The following is an 11,868-nucleotide window of genomic DNA, read 5'->3' as shown; positions in this document are numbered from 1 at the left end:
AACGGCCTATAAGGTTGCTTTTACATTATGAATAAAGATCTAATCAGATTGTCTCTCTTTTCTCTTGCTTCAGGCTTCGACATCCAAACATAACGTTTGGAGCCCCTACCATCGGCTATAACTCCCATCGAGAGCTCAGGCCCAAAAGCAATATGCTTACACAGTGTCATTAATTAAATACTCTCAGCGAGAGCTAAGATTAATGACACCCAAAAACAACCAATCCAAGCCTCGAAAAATACGTGAGCGCTGCAGTCGATGGTTACATTAACACAATATAAGGCTCAAACCGGTGCACCGGGTGACGAAGCCAAACTCTCAAATAAACTACATATCGACTTCGCAATAACATTGCGTAAAATTCAACAAAGTCGTCGAGAAAGCAGGTTGAACTGATCACTCAGCCGCACTCGACAATATAATATCAATCCAACCGACATAGCGTGCAGCGTACGCAGTAAACAATCTTATGCAGATACAAGGTTATCATATTTATAATCGGGTTCCCCGGTCCCAATGGGCCTTCAGTTCCTTTTCAAGGCATGATTCCATCCGAGAAACGACGGTGTAAGCGAGGACCTCTAGCAACATCATAGTACTCGGTTTAAATCTCTTTCGGCATTTGCTACGGCTCCCAAGTCTAGAGTTGGATGGCACGCCAATATTGAAGCAAAGGCAAGCTCAGCACCAGCCAGAAGCTCTTTCCGCACCAACTGTCGAATCCTCTCAGGGGACTTGAATCGGGTAAATAAGCCAGACAAGGTTCCGGGTGCTTGGTCCAGAGGAAACAAAGTGTTCCAAACCATCCCTTCGGACGATGCAGCCATAAACCATGTGTCGGATGGGCAACATCAGTCATCGCCTCAACCTCTTCATGAATCTTCCTGTCCTCCTCGGCTGCATCCGAAGACACGACTGGAAAAGGGACGGATGTCAGATAAAAAAAAACACTCAAGCTATGCCAAAAATCGGAAGATAGGCTAATACTTACAACCCAAGCTTTCGGTAGCAACATGAAGACCATCGAGAGTATATTGCTCGACAGCAGTCGCTATCTCTCCCTTTTTCTTCACCAAGGTTGCCATCGCACGAAGTGAAGTAATGTCTTTATTTAGACAAGACACCTGATCACGTAAGCGACGAACAAGGCCCGACTCGTCATTACCCGAAGAATTTGGAGAAAGCTCGGGACGGGAAGAAGATGAAGGAATCTGCAGTACAGTCTCCAGTTCAGGCCAAGCATTAACATAAAAACTCCCATCGGGAGCGTTCAACATGTACTTTACAGACAAAAGGATGTTTGAATTGGCAACAGAGCCGAATTTTACTTAAGCTACTTTAAGCTACGGATGATCTTATTTACAACAAGTCAAATAACAGTTCAAGGATTCGCCGACGATGAGCCAGGCGAGGCTCGGGAATAGGCTCGGTTCGAGCTTCATCCACTAGCTTCAGAAGGCGATTGGCGCAGCTTATCGCCGATCTTTTGAAAGGCTCGAGGTCGACCATATGGTTGTCATCATCAACGAGCAGTGACTTAGAAAACTTCTCCAACTCTGATCCCATCCCATGGCCCATGAGCAATTGAAAAGTAAGAACCGCCCCAATCACGCGGCTACGGCGTTTAAATACCTCCATGGGCTCTCAAGGATCAACGAGGAAAGCATCCGCCAACTCGTCGAGTGTCTTGTCCTGCGTCATCTTCGGGAAAATCATCGAGTATAGCCTCGACAATGCTCCCTTGGTCTTTTGCAGTAGTCCAAGGACCTGGACATTTGACTCAGCAGCAAGTGACAAGGCATCGACTGTGGAGTCCACTCGAAGCTGATGACGACGGCTGATGCGTGCAGTTGACACACGTCCGTTGGGAACCCCAAGAGGAAGGTGTGATGCAGACAGTAGCAAGTTTTCCCTCAGAAAGAAACCAAGGTTTATCGAACCAGGAGGAGCCAAGAAGCACGTTGAAGGTTGATGGTGGCGGAATGTAATGCGGCGCAACACCAGGGATTCCGGCGCCAACGTGGAACCTACACAACACAACCAAAGTACTTTGTCCCAACGAAACAGTGAGGTTGTCAATCCCACCGGCTTGCTGTAACAAAGGATTAACCGTATTGTGTGGAAGATGATTGTTTGCAGAAAACGATAGAAACAAGTATTGCGATAGATTGTATGCGATGTAAAGAATAGGACCGGGGTCCACAGTTCACTAGAGGTGTCTCTCCCATAAGATAAAAGCATGTTGGGTGAACAAATTACAGTCGGGCAATTGACAAATAGAGAGGGCATAACAATGCACATACATGACATGATAAATATAGTGAGATTTAATTGGGCATTACGACAAAGTACATAGACCGCTATCCGAAGCATGCATCTATGCCTAAAAGTCCACCTTCGGGTTATCATCCGAACCCCTTCCAGTATTAAGTTGCAAAACAACGGACAATTGCATTAAGTATGGTGCGTAATGTAATCAATAACTACATCCTTAGACATAGCATCAATGTTTTATCCCTAGTGGCAACAGACATCCACAACCTTAGAACTTTCTGTCACCGTCCCGCATTTAATGGAGGCATGAACCCACTATCGAGCATAAATACTCCCTCTTGGAGTTAAGAGCAAAAACTTGGCCAGAGCCTCTACTAATAACGGAGAGCATGCAAGATCATAAACAACACATAGGTAATAACTTGATAATTAACATAATATAGTATTCTCTATCCATCAGACCCCGACAAACACAACATATAGTATTACAGATAGATGATCTTGATCATGTTAGGCAGCTCACAAGATCCGACAATGAAGCACAATGAGGAGAAGACAACCATCTAGCTACTGCTATGGACCCATAGTCCAGGGGTGAACTACTCACTCATCACTCCGGAGGCGACCATGGCGGTGAAGAGTCCTCCGGGAGATGAATCCCCTCTCCGGCGAGGTGCCGGAGGAGATCTCCGTAATCCCCCGAGATGGGATTGGCGGCGGCGGCGTCTCGATAAGGTTTTCCGTATCGTGGCTCTCGGTATCGTGGGTTTCGCGACGAAGGCTATTTGTAGGCGGAAGGGCAGGTAAAGAGACAGCACGAGGGGCCCACACCATAGGTCGGCGCGGTCGGGGCTCGGGCCGCGCCGCCCGGTGTTTCGCCACCTCGTGGCCCCACTTCGACTCTCCTTCGGTCTTCCGGAAGCTTCGTGGCAAAATAGGACCCCGGGCGTTGATTTCGTCCAATTCCGAGAATATTTCTTTACTAGGATTTCTGAAACCAAAAACAGCGAGAAAACAACAATCGGCTCTTCGGCATCTTGTTAATAGGTTAGTTCCAGAAAATGCACGAATATGACATAAAGTGTGCATAAAACATGTAGACATCATCAATAATGTAGCATGGAACATAAGAAATTATCGATACGTCGGAGACGTATCAACGGCTGACAGTTATATTGGCGGCCTCTGAAGAGAAAGATATATCAGTAACCAATAAAGAATCACCAATTAAAAAGCGGGATATCGTGGGTTTTCACCTAATAAATCCTTGACGGATTCGCGGAGAATTCCTTCCTTCTTATCGACTGCAATCGCCGTTGCTCGCCTAGCTTCTTGTTCCTCCTTCATCTGTTGCTTCAGCTTCGACAGTTCTTCCTTCAGCAAGGCATTTTCATTCTTGATGTCGAAGCAAGCTCGTTGGCCTCTAACACCCGATCGGCCGAGGTCTTGATGCTCTTCCGAAGCCGGGCGTTTTCAGCCTCTAGTCGTGTAAATTGCTCAGCAAAATCTGCCACGAGCGTCGACCGTGGCATAAATTGGTCGCGACGGGGAAGAAGGGAGAATTAGTCGATAAAAAGAGAAATTTAGCAAAACAAGGCAACATAAGAACTTACGTGGTCACGAGAAGCCAACGAAGCAGGAGGATCACCAGGAGGAATAACCTTCGACACCGGAATCTTTTCTACAGCCGCCCTGGTAGGGAGCATTGACTTGGCAGGAGAAGGGTATGATTCCTTAGTCGATGTTGTTCTTTTAAAAGCGAGCTTGGCCCTCTTCGCAAGGGGAACATCGTCATCATCAGAACTACTCAAGCAGAGTGCACAGTTAGCATGCAGGATAACAAGAAATAAATCAAGAGAAAAGAGTATAGATGCTCACAGCTCCAGATCATCTTCATTCGTGAAGAAACTTGTTTTAACAGGAGAAGGCGGAGGAGTTTCAACGGCAGCATTATCTTGGCCACTGGGACTAGATTCAGCCGTCGTGATGAAATCATCATCTATCTGCAAGCGGCGCTTGCTCCTGGTAAAAGCGGCATCTTCGGCAGTGTCGCCCTCTTGAACATCGCTGTCCTCAAGGACTTGCTGGATGCCTTCAGTTTCGTCAGAGTCATCGTCATCATCCTCCGGTTACACACCACTTTTTGGTGGAGGAGGATAGCATCGGACGACGACTGGGGCCTATCAAAAAGAGTAAAGAAAACTGTAAAATACGGCGAAGCAAAAAAGAATGAAAGCATGCAAGGGACAATAAGATTACCTCGGACGGGAGGTGGTCGAAATCATAGGGAGGACGAGATGATGTCAGGACGATGGTGTCCTTCGCGCTGAGGCATGTTAGGCGACGAACCTCGTCCCGAAGCTCATCTGCCGATAGGTCAGCAGAGTTGATCCTGGACTTATCGCCTTTGCCAGTGTAAAGCCATAACTGGTGAGGGCGAGTCATCAGCGGCTGCACTCGGCGTTGTAGGAACACTGAAACTACTTCAGTACCGCACATCGTCAGACCCCCTGTATTCTTCAAGGTGACTATTTTCTCAAACAGTTCATCGGCTGTCGCCTTTTCTTCGGGAGAAAGGGTGTTTTGCCAAGACTTCTTCTTTTGAGCCACCAAGACATCATCGAAGGGGGGGAGATTTGAACGCCGCCCAGAAACAGCGGGATCTCTGATACGTCTCCGACGTATCGATAATTTCTTATGTTCCATGCTACATTATTGATGATATCTACATGTTTTATGCACACTTTATGTCATATTCGTGCATTTTCTGGAACTAACCTATTAACAAGATGCCGAAGAGCCGACTTGTCGTTTTCTCGCTGTTTTTGGTTTCGTAAATCCTAGTAAAGAAATATTCTCGGAATTGGACGAAATCAACGCCCGGGGTCCTATTTTGCCACGAAGCTTCCGGAAGACCGAAGGAGAGTCGAAGTGGGGCCACGAGGTGGCGAAACACCGAGGCGGCGCGGCCCGTGCCCTGGCCGCGCCGACCTATGGTGTGGGCCCCTCGTGCCGCCTCTTTACCTGCCCTTCCGCCTACAAATAGTCTCCGTCGCGAAACCCCCGGCACCGAGAGCCACGATACGGAAAACCCATCGAGACGCCGCCGCCGCCAATCCCATCTCGGGGGATTCGGAGATCTCCTCCGGCACCCTGCCGGAGAGGGGATTCATCTCCCGGAGGACTCTTCACCGCCATGGTCGCCTCCGGAGTGATGAGTGAGTAGTTCACCCCCGGACTATGGGTCCATAGCAGTAGCTAGATGGTTGTCTTCTCCTCATTCTCGCTTCATTGTTGGATCTTGTGAGCTGCCTAACATGATCAAGATCATCTATCTGTAATGCTATATGTTGTGCTTGTCGGGATCCGATGGATAGAGAATACTATGTTATGTTAATTATCAAGTTATTACCTATGTGTTGTTTATGATCTTGCATGCTCTCCGTTATTAGTAGAGGCTCTGGCCAAGTTTTTGCTCTTATTTATGCTCGATAGTGGGTTCATGACTCCATTAAATCTGGGACAGTGACAGAAAGTTCTAAGGTTGTGGATGTGTTGTTGCCACTAGGGATAAAACATTGATGCTATGTCTAAGGATGTAGTTATTGATTACATTACGCACCATACTTAATGCAATTGTCTGTTGTTTTGCAACTTAATACTGGAAGGGGTTTGGATGATAACCCGAAGGTGGACTTTTTAGGCATAGATGCATGCTCGGATAGCGGTCTATGTACTTTGTCGTAATGCCCAATTAAATCTCACTATATTTATCATGTCATGTATGTGCATTGTTATGCCCTCTCTATTTGTCAATTGCCCGACTGTAATTTGTTCACCCAACATGCTTTTATCTTATGGGAGAGACACCTCTAGTGAACTGTGGACCCCGGTCCTATTCTTTACATCGCATACAATCTACTGCAATACTTGTTTTACTGTATTCTGCAAACAATCATCTTCCACACAATACGGTTAATCCTTTGTTACAGCAAGCCGGTGAGATTGACAACCTCACTGTTTCGTTGGGGCAAAGTACTTTGGTTGTGTTGTGCAGGTTCCACGTTGGCGCCGGAATCCCCGGTGTTGCGCCGCATTACATTCCGCCACCATCAACCTTCAACGTGCTTCTTGGCTCCTCCCGGTTCGATAAACCTTGGTTTCTTTTCGAGGGAAAACTTGCTACTCGTCTCGCATCACACCTTCCTCTTGGGGTTCCCAATGGACGTGTGTTAACCGCACGCATCAAGACTGTTTTCTCGGCGCCGTTGTCGGGGAGATCAAGACACGCCGCAAGGGGAGTCTCCACTTCCCAATCTCTTTACTTTGTTTTTGTCTTGCTTTATTTTATTTACTACTTTGTTTGCTGCATTATATCAAAACACAAAAAATTTAGTTGCTAGCTTTACTTTATTTACTGTCTTGCACTCTATACCAAAAACACAAAAAAAAAATTAGTTACTTGCATTTATTTTATCTAGTTTGCTTTATTTACTACTGCTAAAATGGCCACTCCTGAAAATACTAAGTTGTGTGACTTCACAACCACAAATAATAATGATTTCTTATGCACACCTATTGCTCCACCTGCTACTACAGCAGAATTCTTTGAAATTAAACCTCGCTTTATCGAATCTTGTTATGCGAGAGCAATTTTCTGGTGTTAGTTCTGATGATGCTGCTGCCCATCTTAATAATTTTGTTGAACTATGTGAAATGCAAAAGTATAAGGATGTAGATGGTGATATTATTAAGAAATTGTTTCCTTTCTTATTAAGAGGAAGAGCTAAAGATTGGTTGCTATCTCTGCCTAAGAATAGTATTGATTCCTGGACTAAATGCAAGGATGCTTTTATTGGTAGATATTATCCCCTGCTAAAATTATATCTTTGAGAAGTAGCATAATGAATTTTAAACAATTGGATAATGAACATGTTGCTCAAGCTTGGGAAAGAATGAAATCTTTGGTTAAAAATTGCCCAACCCATGGACTGACTACTTGGATGATCATCCAAACCTTCTATGCAGGACTAAATTTTTCTTCGCGGAATTTATTGGATTCAGCTGCTGGAGGTACCTTTATGTCCATCACTCTTGGTGAAGCAACAAGGCTCCTTGATAATATGATGATTAATTACTCTGAATGGCACACGGAGAGAGCTCCACAAGGTAAGAAGGTAAATTCTGTTGAAGAATCCTCTTCCTTGAATGATAAGATCGATGCTATTATGTCTATGCTTGTGAATGGTAGGACTAATGTTGATCCTAATAATGTTCCGTTAGCTTCATTGGTTGCTCAAAATTCTAGGCCATATCCTGCTAATGGTAACTCTTATGGTAGATATGTTTCACCTAACGAGGAAAAGATGTTAGAAATTGAAAGATCCACCAAGAGCTTTATGCAATCACAATATGAGCAAAACAAATTGTTTACTAAAACTATGAATGAACAATCTACCTTGTTGAAGAATATAGGAAATCAACTTGAAAATCTGAATATGGAGATTTCTGGGTTGCAAACTGAACTTGCAAATGCTGAAAACCGAATCTCATACATGTCTGCGTCACAATCTTCTTTAATCAATAAAATGGCTGCTAAACCTGAGGATATTGAAAATAAAATTGTTACTACAGCCAATGCCATCCAAGTTAGAATTAATGAGAATATAAGATTAATGGCTGAACTGCGTGCTAGGTGGGATAGAGAAGAAAATGAAAAACTAGCTAAAGAGAAAAATGTAGCTAAAGTTTGGACTATTACCACCACTAGCAATGCTAATGATTCACATGTTGCTGCACCTCCTACTATTAATGGTAAAATAATTGGTGTTGTCAATGTTTCTACTCCTAGTGCAAAGCGCGCAAAATTACCTGAAACTGCTAAAACTGCTGAAACTGCCTGTGATAAAACTGCTGAAATTTTTTCCAACCTTGGGGACAATGATCCCATTGCTGTAGCTCATAATGATTTAGATTTTGATGATTGCCACATCTCTGAAGTTATAAAGTTCTTACAAAAACTTGCTAAGAGTCCCAATGCTAGCGCTGTAAACTTGGCTTTCACAAAACATATTACAAATGCTCTCATAAAAGCTAGAGAAGAGAAACTAAAACTTAAAACTTCTATTCCTAGAAAGCTAGAAGATGGTTGGGAGCCCATCATTAAAATGAGGGTCAATGATTTTGATTGTAATGCTTTATGTGATCTTGGTGCAAGTATTTCTGTTATGCCTAAGAAAGTCTATGATATGCTTGACTTGCCACCATTGAAAAATTGTTATTTGGATGTTAATCTCACTGATAATGCTAAAAAGAAACCTTTGGGGAGAGTTGATAATGTTTATATTATGGTTAACAATAACCTTGTCCCCATTGATTTTGTTGTCTTGGATATTGAATGCAATGCATCTTGCCCCATTATATTGGGAAGACCTTTTCTTCGAACCGTTGGTGCTACTATTGATATGAAGGAAGGTAATATTAAATATCAATTTCCTCTCAAGAAAGGTATGGAACACTTCCCTAGAAAGAGAATGAAGTTACCTTATGATTCTATTATTAGAACAAGTTATGATGTTGATGCTTCATCTCTTGATGTTACTTGATTTACACTTTCTGTGCCTAGCTGAAAGGCGTTAAAGAAAAGCGCTTATGGGAGACAACCCATGTTTTTACTACAGTATTTTTGTTTTATATTTGAGTCTTGGAAGTTTATTACTACTGTAGCAACCTCTTCTTATCTTAGTTTTGTGCTTTGTTGTGCCAAGTAAAGTCTTTGATAGTAAAGTTCATACTAGATTTGGATTACTGCGCTAGCTTCGCATTTCTTTGTCGTCACGAATTGCGACCTGCCTCCCCGTAGGTAGCTCAGAAAATTAAGCCAATTTACGTGCGTGATCCTCGGATATGTACGCAACTTTCATTCAATTTGGGAATTTTCATTTGAGCAAGTCTGGTGCCTCAATAAAATCCATCTTTACGGACTGTTCTGTTTTGACAGATTCTGCCTTTTATTTCGCATTGCCTCTTTTGCTATGTTGGATGAATTTCTTTGATCCATTAATGTCCAGTAGCTTTATGCAATGTCCAGAAGTGTTAAGAATGATTGTGTCACCTCTGAACATGTTAATTTTTATTGTCCACTAACCCTCTAATGAGTTGTTTCGAGTTTGGTGTGGAGGAAGTTTTCAAGGATCAAGAGAGGAGTATGATACAATATGATCAAGGAGAGTGAAAGCTCTAAGCTTGGGGATGCCCCGGTGGTTCACCCCTGCATATTCTAAGAAGACTCAAGCTGTCTAAGCTTGGGGATGCCCAAGGCATCCCCTTCTTCATCGACAACATTATCAGGTTCCTCCCCTGAAACTATATTTTTATTCCGTCACATTTTATGTACTTTGCTTGGAGCGTCGGTTTGTTTTTGTTTTTTGTTTGAATAAAATGGATCCTAGCATTCACTGTATGGGAGAGAGACACGCTCCGCTGTTGCATATGGACAAATATGTCCTTAGGCTTTACTCATAGTATTCATGGCGAAGGTTGAATCTTCTTCGTTAAAATGTTATATGGTTGGAATCGGGAAATGCTACATGTAGTAATTCTAAAATGTCTTGAATAATTTGATACTTGGCAATTGTTGTGCTCATGTTTAAGCTCTTGCATCATATACTTTGCACCCATTAATGAAGAAACGCCTAGAGCTTGCTAAATTTGGTTTGCATATTTGGTCTCTCTAAAGTCTAGATAATTTCTAGTATTGAGTTTTGAACAACAAGGAAGATGGTGTAGAGTCTTATAATGTTTACAATATGTCTTTTATGTGAGTTTTGCTGCACCGGTTCATCCTTGTGTTTGTTTCAAATAAACCTTGCTAGCCTAAACCTTGTATCGAGAGGGAATACTTCTCATGCATCTAAAATCCTTGAGCCAACCACTATGCCATTTGTGTCCACCATACCTACCTACTACATGGTATTTCTCCGCCATTCCAAAGTAAATTGCTTGAGTGCTACCTTTAAAATTCCATCATTCGCCTTTGCAATATATAGCTCATGGGACAAATAGCTTAAAAACTATTGTGGTATTGAATATGTACTTATGCACTTTATCTCTTATTAAGTTGCTTGTTGTGCCATAACCATGTTTCTGGGGACGCCATCAACTATTCTTTGTTGAATATCATGTGAGTTGCTATGCATGTCCGTCTTGTCTGAAGTAAGAGAGATCTACCACCTTAATGGTTGGAGCATACATATTGTTAGAGAAGAACATTGGGCCGCTAACTAAAGCCATGAATCATGGTGGAAGTTTTAGTTTTGGACATATATCCTCAATCTCATATGAGAATAATAATTGTTGCCACATGCTTATGCATTAAAGAGGAGTCCATTATCTCGTTGTCCATGTTGTCCCGGTATGGATGTCTAAGTTGAGAATAATCAAAAGCGAGAAATCCAAAATGCGAGCTTTCTCCTTAGACCTTTGTACAGGCGGCATGGAGGTACCCCATTGTGACACTTGGTTAAAACATGTGTATTGCGATGATCCGGTAGTCCAAGCTAATTAGGACAAGGTGCGGGCACTATTAGTATACTATGCATGAGGCTTGCAACTTGTAAGATATAATTTACATAACTCATATGCTTTATTACTACCGTTGACAAAAATGTTTCATGTTTTCAAAATAAAAGCTCTAGCACAAATATAGCAATCGATGCTTTCCTCTTTGAAGGACCATTCTTTTTACTTTTATGTTGAGTCAGCTTCACCTATTTCTCTCCACCTCAAGAAGCAAACACTTGTGTGAACTGTGCATTGATTCCTACATACTTGCATATTGCACTTGTTATATTACTCTATGTTGACAATTATCCATGAGATATACATGTTATAAGTTGAAAGCAACCGCTGAAACTTAATCTTCCTTTGTGTTGCTTCAATACCTTTACTTTGATTTATTGCTTTATGAGTTAACTCTTATGCAAGACTTATTGATGCTTGTCTTGAAGTACTATTCATGAAAAGTCTTTGCTTTATGATTCACTTGTTTACTCATGTCATTACCATAGTTTTGATCGCTGCATTCATTACATATGCTTACAATAGTATGATCAAGGTTATGATGGCATGTCACTCCGTAAATTATCTTTGTTATCGTTTTACCTCGCTCGGGACGAGCGTAACTAAGCTTGGGGATGCCGATACGTCTCCGACGTATCGATAATTTCTTATGTTCCATGCTACATTATTGATGATATCTACATGTTTTATGCACACTTTATGTCATATTCGTGCATTTTCTCGGAACTAACCTATTAACAAGATGCCGAAGAGCCGCTTGTCGTTTCTCGCTGTTTTTGGTTTCGTAAATCCTAGTAAAGAAATATCCTCGGAATTGGACGAAATCAACGCCCGGGGTCCTATTTTGCCACGAAGCTTCCGAAGACCGAAGGAGAGTCGAAGTGGGGCCACGAGGTGGCGAAACACCGTGGCGGCGCGGCCCGTGCCCCGGCCGCGCCGACCTATGGTGTGGGCCCCTCGTGCCGCCTCTTTACCCGCCCTTCCGCCTACAAATAGTCTCCGTCGCGAAACCCG

Source organism: Lolium rigidum, chromosome 3, assembly GCF_022539505.1.
Source record: "Lolium rigidum isolate FL_2022 chromosome 3, APGP_CSIRO_Lrig_0.1, whole genome shotgun sequence".
Lineage (NCBI taxonomy): Eukaryota > Viridiplantae > Streptophyta > Magnoliopsida > Poales > Poaceae > Lolium > Lolium rigidum.
Note: the sequence above shows the minus strand (reverse complement) of the source record.